Genomic DNA, 11568 nt, shown 5'->3' on the forward strand with positions numbered 1-11568 from the left:
GGCTGATACGTTGTCTATTCCTCAGGTCTTCAGGTTTCTGTCCTATGGCATAGTTTACTGAAAAATTTTAGTGACTTTTTTTGCAAAGCATTGCAAAAACAATTAATATTAAGTATTTGATAACCCTCTTCATAAAGGGTTTTTAACTACTATACCCTAGTATTAGTATTAATATATCTATTAGTATTTATTCATTCCAGGATCTTAGATTTCTATATTCTGGATTCCAACTTTTTTCTAGACTACTCATTAATTCCCTTATTACTTTTTAAATTATGAGATACATTTTAGCTTTTGATACATTTAGAAAATATAAAGGTTATAGTTATTTTATATTTTAAGTGTTTTTGTTTTTGTTTTTATCATTAGTGTGTTTTCTTACCTGTCAAAGAAGAATGTCCTTCTTTTTCTTTAACATTTTTTTGGGGTACTCATATAAATTATTTTCTTCAGATGAACTTGAGAAATGTGTTGTCAAGTTCTAAAAACTAAGTCCTAAGCTAGTTTTAGAACGGTTTACATCTTTACATGGCTGAAACTTTCCATCCATATTCTTTTTTTTTTTTATTTATTTTTTTTTAAATTTTTTTTTCAACGTTTATTAATTTTTGGGACAGAGAGAGACAGAGCATGAACGGGGGAGGGGCAGAGAGAGAGGGAGACACAGAATCGGAAACAGGCTCCAGGCTCTGAGCCATCAGCCCAGAGCCCGACGCGGGGCTCGAACTCACGGACCGCAAGATCATGACCTGGCTGAAGTCGGACGCTTAACCGACTGCGCCACCCAGGCGCCCCTCCATCCATATTCTTAATTTATCATTTATTCAACATTTTCCTGTCTTAATAAAATATCATAGTCCTAATTTTCTTAAGATATTTACATTTCTTACTAAGATTATTCACAATCTTTTCTTTTGCATTGTGTATATATTTTTTCTTTTTAATAATTCTTTATCCATTTCTCCCAACCCCACCTCCCACCTCTAGCAACCACGAACTTGTATCTATAAAACTGTTTGTATTGGATTCTACACTGAAGAGAGATCGTATGGTATTTGTTTTTCTGTCTGATTTCACTTAACATAATATCCTTGAGGTCCATCTATTTTGTTGCAAATGGCAAGATTTCATTTTTTATAACTGAATAATATTCCTGTGTGTGTGTGTGTGTGTGTGTGTGTGTACCACATCTTCTTTATCCACTTCCATTGACAGACACAGGTTTTTTTTCATAACTTGGTTATGTAAACAATGCAGCAATGAACACAGGGTTGCATATATCTTCTTTTGCATTTATGCTTTTAAATCACTATTTTCATTTTCTTTAGATAAATACCCAGAAGGAGAATTGCTGGATCATAAGATAGTTGTGTATTTTTTGTAATTTTTTGAAGAACCTCCATAGTTCTTTCCATAGTGGCTACACACATTCCCACCTACAGTGCACAAGAGTTCCCTTTGGTCTACATCATCATTTCTTGTCTCTTTGATAACAGCCATTCTGACTGGCGTGAGGTAATATCTCATTGTAGTTTTGATTTTTATTTCCCTGATGATTAATGATGCAGAACGTCTTTTCATGTACCTGTGGGCCATCTGAACATCTTCTGCGGAAAAATGTCTATTCAGGTTTTCTGTCCATTTTTAAATCAGATTGTTTTTTGTTTGTTTGTTTTTTGGCTATTGAGTTGTATGAGTTCTGCATATATCTTGGACATTATCCCTTTATTAGATAAGTGACTTGTAAAATTTTTTTTTTTCTCAATCAGCAGACTGCCCTCTCATTTTGTTGATAGTTTCCTTCAGTGTGAAGGATGTTTTAGTATGATGTAGTCCCACTTATTTTTGCTTTTGGTGTCAGATTTTAAAAAATAAAATCATCTCCAAGACCTATGTCAAAGATCTTACTGACTATATTTTCTTGTAGGAGTTTCTAGTTTTCATTTCTTACCTTCAAGACTTAATTAATTTTGAGTTAATTTTTGTGTATGCTATATGACAATGGTCCAGTTTTATTGAAGAGACAGTCCTTTGCCCATTGTATATTTTTGGCCCCTTTGTCATAAATTACTTAACCATATATGCATGGGTTTGGTTCTAGGCTCTCTATTCTATTCTATTGACCTATGTGTCTCTTTTTATGCCAATACCATACTGTTTTAATTACTATAACTTTGTAATATAGTTTGAAATCAGGGACCATGGTACCTCTAGTATTGTTCTTTCTCAAGATTGCTTTGGCTATTTAGGTTGTGTGTGTGTGTGTGTGTGTGTGTGTGTGTGTGTGTGTGTGTTGCTATACAAATTTTAGAATTACTTATCTATTGTTTTGAAAAATGTCACTGTAATTTTGATAGGGACTGTACTGAATCTGTAAATCACCTTGGATAGTATGGACATTTTAGCAATAGTGATCATTCCAAATCATAAGCATAAATATCTTTGCATTTACTTGTGTTTTCAATATCTTTCATTAAAGAAGTTTCAATATATAGGTCTTTTACCATCTTGGTTAAGTTTATTCCTAGGTATTTTAACCTCCTGCATGTAATCATACATGGAATTGGTTTTTGTTTTTGTTTCTGTTTTTTAATATTTATTTATTTATTTAGAGAGACGGAGAGAGAGAGAGAGAGAGAGAGAGAGAGCAGGGTAGGGACAGAAAGAGAAGGAGAGAGAGAGATAATCTCAAGTAATAATCTGTGCTGATAGCACAGAGCCTGTGGCATTCAATCTCACAAACTATGAGCTCATGACCTGAGCCAAAATCAAGAGTCAGATGCTTAATTGACCGGGCCACCCAGGCACCCCCGGAATTGTTTCCTTTATTTCTGTTTCAGATAGTTTGTTATTGGTGTATAGAAATGCAACAGATTTTTGTGGATTGATTCTGTATCCTGAAACTTCATTGAATTTATAAGTTCTAATATTTTTTTAAATTTTTTTGATGATGTCTTTAGGGTTTTCCAAATATAATATAATGTCATCAACAAGTAGTGACAGTTTTACTTCTTCCTTTTGAATTTGAATTTTTTCAAATTTTTTCTTGTCTAATTGCTCTGGCTAAGACTTCTATTACCATCTTGAATAAGACTTGGTAAGACTGGGCATCCTGTGGTCCTGACTTTAGATGAAGGCTTTCAGCTTTTTATTGTCAAGTATGAAAGGTTTTCAGTTTTTTACTGTCAAGTATGATGTTTAGCTATGGGCTTCTCATATATGGTCTTTATTATGTTGATGTAAGTTCTCTCTGTACCCACTTCACTGAGAGTTTTTTTATTATAAATGGATGTTCAAGTTTGTCAAATTTTTTTTTCTGCATCTATTGAGATGATCATTTAATTTTTATCTTTCATTTTGTTAATGTGGTATAAGACAGTGACTTATAAAGGTTGAACTACCCTTGCATCTTTGGAATAAATCCCACTAGATCATGGTGTATGAAATTTTAATGTATTGTTGAATTCATTTTGCTAAAATTTATATCTTCTAATAGAATTATACTATTCACAAATGGTCCCCAACTTATAATGGTTTGTGATTTTTTTGATGTTACAATGGTGTGAAATCAATGCACATTCAGTAGAAACTATACTTCAGTATTTGAATTTTGAACTTTTCCCCAGACACCAATATGCAGTGTGATACTCTATCATGATGCTGGGCAGCAGCATCATGAGGGTAAACAAAAATATACTTATTATTGTCCTGTACCCATACAACCTTCTGTTTTCACTTTCAGTATAGGATTCAATAAATTACATGATACAGTTAAAACTATTTTATAAAATAGCCTTTGTATTAGATCATTTTTGCTCAACTGCAGACTAATGTAAGTGTTCTGAGCATGTTTAAGGTGGGTTGGGCTAGGCTATGATTCTTGGTAGGTTGGGTATTTTCAATTCACAATATTTTCAATTTATGATAGATTTATTGGATGTAATCCCATCATAAGTTGAGGAAGATGTGTATATTGCTCCAATATTTGCTTAATAACCTTTGCCAGCATTCATCTTGTGAAACAATGGGATCATTTAATTGTGCTCTCAGAGAGTGATTTTTCTCTAGTATCACATCACTCCCAAATATTTGTAGTTGACTTTCATTTGTTTTTTTTTTCTTTAATGTTACTATCCATTGCTAAAGATGCAGTGTTTAAATTTTCTAAAAATAGATTTACCAGTCACTTTTTGTTTTGTTTTGTTTTCAAGCCCTTCTTTGCAGAACCACAGTGGTCTTCTGAAGTATTCAGAAGCAATCATACATATGACTTAGAAGCACTTCTAAAGGAAGCAGGTGGATAACCACAGGAGCCAAGTTCACCTTGGAAATGGACTCTGAAGAGTTATAACTCTCTATCACAAAGAAAATAACCCCAGGGCATCACCGCTAGCTTCCCCCAAACTATGTGATACACATATAAGATTCAGTGCCACATGGTGAGAATGAACACTTTCAGAAGTGTGAGAATTGCTGATAAAAGAGAGTTGATGGCACTGGGGAACGGATATACTTTCAAAGTAGGTAAAAGCAACCAGTGCAAATTATACCTTAGAGGATCTAGAGTTCAAACCAGTCTTAATCTAAGCTGTGAGTGAAGAGACAGAGAGCAGTTCTGGAGGCTATGTTTTTTCACATATTCATTTATTATATTTGAATTAATAACATCAGAAAATAACTACTTGGGGAAAAAAAAAAAAGCATTTCTGTGATTTCTAAAGTCCAGAAAGAAAAAAAAAATCCAACATTCTCTCATTTAGAAGACATCTTTTCAGGCTTCAAATAGGATTGAGAATGCATTAGGTACAATTATGTGATTCTTCTTCTAAATCATTCTTTACATTAGGTGTGGAAAAAGTAAGAAATTTGCCAAAGGATCTATGATACTATTCCAGCGAATTCAATGTGCCATAACTTTAGCATATCTTGGAGCTATTTTGACAACTAATACCAACCCCATCATTAATATTTGCACAGAAATCTAGGACAGTGCTCAGGAACCTTTTTCTGTAAAAGGCCAGTTTATAAATATTTTAAGCTTTGCAGGCCATTTTGTCTCTGTTGCAACCACTCAACTTTGGCATTATAGTGCCAAACCAGCCATGAACAATATATAAATTAAGTCAGTGCTGTGCTCCCATAAAAGTTTATTTATAAAAGTGGGCTGTAGGGCAGATTTGGCTGGGCCATTTATACATTATCAAATCTTAGTCTAAAACATCTATTTACATTTGAGTTATAAATTGCAGACTGTTCTTAGGATGAAAGAATGTCTGTTTATCTGCATTATTTTTTTTTCCTTCTTGCATCCCTTGTGATCACTGTACACATTACTCACAGGATGCTCTTGGTGTCATCCTTGATTTATCTGCATTTTCTTGCATTCGGAACATTGATCCTACCAGGAGTTCCTCACATATCTTTACCTGGAAATCTCATTCATACTTTTTTTTTATAGTTTATTTATTTTTGAGAGAATGAGAGTGTGAGCAGGGGAGAGGCAGAGAGAGAAGAAGAGAGGAATCCTAAGCAGGCTCTGGTGTGGAGCCCAATGCAGGGCTCTATATCGTGACTGTCAGATCATGACCTGAGCCAAAATCAAGAGTCAGTCAATGGACTGACCTACCAAGGTGCCCCTCCTTCAGACATTAAACTAACTCTAAACGTGCCTCCATCTTCCCTCAGCTGTGTCATTCTTCTTCTTACCTCTTAAAACCATGTATCTGCAGACTCCTTAGGAAACCCTCAGTTTCTCCTCTATTTTCTCATTGTTTATAAACATGCATTCAGATAAGTGGATTTCAGACTTTTCCCCCTTAAATTAACCAACACAGTGCTTTGCACGGAACGATACACAGTTATTCAGTGGCTAAATGCCTCAACAAGCATTTATATTAGAAGGGAAAGGAAAAGGATTTAAGGTAAATGTCATGGAATCAATTTGGCTAGAATGTTTCAAGTAAACCACAAGTCAATTAATTTTTATTTCCATGTTAATTAAACAACATAGCCTCTCCATATTGGAAAATTCCAAAATTGGCTGAGACTCTTGGGCACCTGATACAAAATGTTTGAACAAGAAATTTTTGTCATTTAATGAAACTGACCCATTAGTTTTATTAAATCATTTAATTTCTCTAAGGAATTCCATATAAAATACTGTGTAAACATATAAACAGCATTTTTAATTTTTGGTTTTTTTTTTAAGAGACAGAGAGACCAAATGTCAGCAGGGAGGGGCAGAGAGAGAGGGAGACACAGAATTCAAAGCAGGCTTCAGGCTCCAAGCTGTCAGCACAGAGCCCTGCGTGGGGCTCAAGAACTGTCTGAGATCATGACCTGAGCCAAAGTCAGAGGCTCAACTGACTGAGCCACTCAAGCGCCCCTATAAACAGCATTTTAAATAAACGTGGGTGATTATCTTCTAATGACATCTAAGTTACTAAATTGGTATTCCATTAGCATTTCAATATTATCATAGATAGTTGTATTGTTTTTTGGCGATATGAAACTAGACCACAGAAAAATTCAAATTATTAAATAAATACCAGTATATTCTTTGCAATGTCATATATTAATCCACCAACAAACTCATCAGTTATTTTCAATTTTAAACTCAATAAAAGAGACTCAATCAAAGAAAATTAAATTAAAAGAATATCATGAAACTCAAGGACTTTCAGTCCTTTGATGGAAAAAGCTAATCCCCATAGTTCTCTTGCTTTCAGGAATTCTGTCATATATCTTTTCTTTTCTCCATTTTTTTTTCTTTTCCTAAAAATAATCTGAGTTCTTATAGCACTTTACTATTATGTAAATTCAATTGCATTTACATCAACTTTGTTTTGACAGTGAAAAGGAGACCTCTTTCATGTCTAGTGTGTTTTAGGCACAAATGCTTGGGGAAGGAGTCACTGAGGGCAGCAAAGGACAAGACAAGGTCAACTGGAGACGCAACTAAAGAGAATCAGAAATAGCTCTTCATCCTGGATCAAAAATCATGTCTTAAAATACCACATAAGAGTACACAGTAATATTCAGAAGGCAGAATTTTAAACACAAGCAAAGATGTCTTGGGTTATTTATGAGGGTCTGGAATCTACAAATTCAGTCCAGGTATGGGAAGAACTAGTTGCCTATATTATATGGGATTCTCTGAAGAAGAAATAAATTAAAAAAAAAAAAAAGATTCTCTGGATGCAAGTATCCAAACCAACTTGACCAGGTAGACACAAAAAAGTGGAATTTATTTTAAGGATTTAGGGGCTGATTCCAATAAGATGGCAGTAGAACCTCAGCAAGGAACTAAAAATGAAAACTGAAAAATTGGCTGAACTCTTCAACACTTGACTCTGCCTTTCTCTCTGTGCAGTGCTTCCAAGATCTCTTCCAGAACATGACCTTTCCTTGTTCTTCTTCTTATACATAACAGGTAAAAGTAGGTTACCCATCTTTCCTCAAAAACCTATACCAAAATAAATTAGAATTTCCTCATCCTAATTCCAAATGTCCAAGGTTGATAATTTCATTTGCCCAACTTGTGTCAGGTGTCAATACTGGCCTCAGTGAATTGTACCATCACACCTGTCAGGAGACCAATCAAGGTAAGAAAATAGGGAAAGTAGGCATTGTAAGCTGGAATGAAACCCCCAAAATGTGTTTACTCTGAAGTCTCAGAATTCAGATCAGTACATAGCTCAATGTGGAGGACATTATCCAACAATGTGGATAGGGATGAAAACTGTTGGCTTAAAATTTGGCAATGGTGACCATAAGCATAAATAAATATTTTGCCCAAGAAATTGCATTTTTAAAAATTCTGAAACAAAGTCATAAGCTTTGCATAAAATGTAGGTATAAGGATGTTAATCATACCTTGTTTAGAGAAAAAAAAGCCAAACAATTGAGGTTCTAAAAATGATATTATATCCCAAGAGTGTTGTTGGTTAAAACTATACTAAGAATTCAATATAATGTGGGATTTTTTTTTTCCCAGCAAGAAAAGTAAATTTTTGGAGAATATTTATATTCTATGGCCCCGAATGAAGGTTTCATTTAAATTTCCAAAGGATCTATCTCCTGGATATAAACAATTGTGATTTATAAACTTTTTTATTTATTATCCTAGGGACGCCTATATACATACCAGAGCATTTCAAAACGACAAATTATATCACTCATTTAGTTGCTGATATTCAATTATTTTGGATAAAGTATACATTTGCTTACATTATATTTGCATCCCTTAGCCCTTTGTGAATTTATCCACGGCCTATAAATCAGTCTAAAAGGTCCAAACTTTTTTCAGATCTACATATCTTACTGCAAGAGAGCACAAATAATAATTTTGACTCTAAAATTTTGATATTCAAATTCATTTTGAAGTTTAGGCTCTTCAGCAATCCTACAATCAAGATAATACCTCTGAGGAGGTGAAAACCAAAGTCAGAGAAATCAGCAATATATGTTTATTGGGGAGGGTGCATAAGATATTTAGGCAAAAGCAAGAGTCTATGTAAAGTTCCAGAGACAGGACAGGGAGAATACGTGTGTGTGTGTGTGTGTGTGTGTGTGTGTGTGTGTGTGTGTGTGTGTATGACATTTAAACCCAAAGTAAAGGGGCGCCTGGGTGGCGCAGTCGGTTAAGCATCCGACTTCAGCCAGGTCAGGATCTCGCGGTCCGTGAGTTCGAGCCCCGCATCAGGCTCTGGGCTGATGGCTCAGAGCCTGGAGCCTGTTTCCGATTCTGTGTCTCCCTCTCTCTCTGCCCCTCCCCCGTTCATGCTCTGTCTCTCTCTGTCCCAAAAATAAATAAACGTTGAAAAAAAAAAATTAAACCCAAAGTAAAGAAAAAAATCCATTAGTCCATACTGATAGATATAAATGATTAAATATAGAAGTAAATAATGACCAATCTTTGATGCAGAAAAATTCTGAATAATTTATGCCAACACTTTGCTTTTAAGGAGGTGAAGCAAAGCTCTCCATTACTTAAGTACAGGATGTGTATAGTGACCACCTTCCAAAGACTACAGTATGGAAAGAGAAAGAAAAAAAAAAAAAAGAGAGAGAGAGAGAGACAACCAACAGTGCAAAAACATGACTAACACTACTTCAAGCCAGGTGATCAGGTTTAACATCAGCACCAATATGTTATATTGATAGTATGCACCCTTGATGTGATGTGAAGAATATGGCACATACCTCTGTGGTCTTCCTCCTCAAAAACCCATAGTTCCAGACTAACCACGAAAAAAACATTAAACATACCAAAATTTAAGGATATTCTACAAAATATCTGACTAGAACTCCTCAAAATTGTCGAGGGGAGTCTGACCAACTGTCTCAGCCAAAAGGAGTCTTACTAGATATGACTATTAATGCAATATGTTACCCTGGATGGGATCCCAAGAACATAAAAAAGAAAAGAGGGAAAGCTGGGCAAATTTTAATGAAATATGGACTTTAGTTGACAACAGTGTGTCAATATTGGTTCATTAATTGTTACAATTGTACCATATTAGTGTAAGATAGTAATAGAGGAAATTGCATGTGGGGTATGCAAGAACTCTGTGCTATCTTCATACTAGTTTTGTAAATCCATGAAGCTGAAAAACTGTCCCATATGTTTCATCTTAAGAGAGATATACCACAGCATAAGCTGAATTGAAAAGATGTGAATTCAGAGATGATTCACCAACTGCCTTCCTTTGCGATCCAGCCTGTGCAGAAAGTACTGTGGTCCTTATCCCCCTGGAGCATTAACATTTCTGTAGGATGGTGGACAACAAGCCATTAAGCCAATAAATGAAAAAATATAATCACACACTGTGATTGTTCCCATGAAGGAAATAGGCAAAACCCCTACATGTAAGCTTCATAGTGCCCCAAATGTTATTCCCTTTTTAGTCCTTCACCCACCTGCAGCCCATCCCTCAGCCTGTGCTTGCTTGTCAACTCATAGTTTGAGACAGCTAGTTGCAGATATCAAAGTATGTGTAACAAAATGCAGTAACAAAAATGTGTGAAATGTGTTGTTGTTTTCGGTCTTACTACTTCTCTAGGATGAATTTTACTCTTCCACTATTTCCTTTATATTTTAACAACATATATTTTAGAAGCATAGCCACATATATTCTAAAAAATCCTTTTAGGAGGATTTTTCTTACCATGGAAAATCATGGATTCTGGAGGACTATGGATCAAGACTGAGAGAAGGAAAGAAAGCTATCTAAACTGGCCAAACTGGGAAAATCAACCATGGCTTTCACTTAGACATTGTTAGACATTACAGTCACAAGATCCTCACGTATATGTCTAGCTGCTTTTTATTTTATTTTTTTTTCATTTTAATTATTTGAGAGAGAGAGAGAGAGAGAGAGAGAGAGAGAGAGAGTGCTAGCTGGGAGAGAGGCAGAGGGAGGGAGAGAGAATGTTAAGCAGGCTCAGTGCTGAGCCTGATGTGGGTGGGGCTTAAGCCAAAATCAAGAGTCAGGTTCTCAACCGACTGAGCTATCCAGGCGCCCCTAAGTCTAGGTGCTTTTAAGATATTTGAGTTTGTTGACTGAGATAAAATTAGGCATTCATTTTCATTTGTTTTAAACTTACTTTTTATTTGAAAGCTTATTTCACATAGTCAACTTCAGTGCCTACCTGAAATTTTTGCTTTTTAAAATTTAGTTTCACACAATCAACAATATAAAGTAACTTTGCTTAGATTAAGGTATAATTTTTGAAAATTAGTGGACCAGCTGTAATTTTTCCACAATTATTCTCTTTTTTAATCGTGCATTACAGTTGTCTTTAGAATTCTCATGTTGAATCACCATAAATAGAGTCAGCATCCACTTTCAGCGATACATCAGGCTAATAAATTACTGTGTGAATCTGTGTTAGGATTTGAACTGATCTCAGGTTTAAAGTTTTGTTGCCATTTCATTTTCCTTCATTTCTTTAGTTTAGAGGTCAAAGGTCATACCAAAAACACTGAAGCTTCTGGGTGTCATAACTTTCTGGACTTGAGACCATGGAGTTCCAGAACCATTAGATTGAAGAAAATTAGCTAGAAAGCACTGTTTCATCTTTGAAAGTGTCGACTGTATAATTCCAGAGTCATTATGGAAGCAGGACAAATTTCCTAAGGGTGACCAAGCACAGGTAAACATCTTTGTCAGGAAATTCTTATGACTGTTAACCCCCACGTTACAGGGTGACATTGGTTCAATGATTGTAGAGCAATGAAAAAGAGAGAAAATGTGATCATTATTTAAAATCCTTTGGAAACTATATTTTTAATGGGTATTCAATTTGAAAAGATGAATGAGTTAAAATGAGCATAAGAGACGCTTGTGTGGATAGAGCTATTTCAAAATGGTTTCATACAAAGAATAACATTCTTATTCACACAATTTAATTTGTATGGAAGAAAATGAAAACCCCTAGAGCAGACATTTGAGGATTGTCTGACCAGCGTCCACCCAGTCTCTTCTGAGAACTTCTCCTTTATTTTTTATCTGATGAACTCAGATAAAACCTGGGACATGATCATCAAGGAGTGGTTATTAAAAT

This window comes from Puma concolor, chromosome D1 (assembly GCF_028749965.1).
Source record: "Puma concolor isolate L17-30 chromosome D1, mPumCon1.1.hap2, whole genome shotgun sequence".
In the NCBI taxonomy this organism is placed as follows: Eukaryota; Metazoa; Chordata; class Mammalia; order Carnivora; family Felidae; genus Puma; species Puma concolor.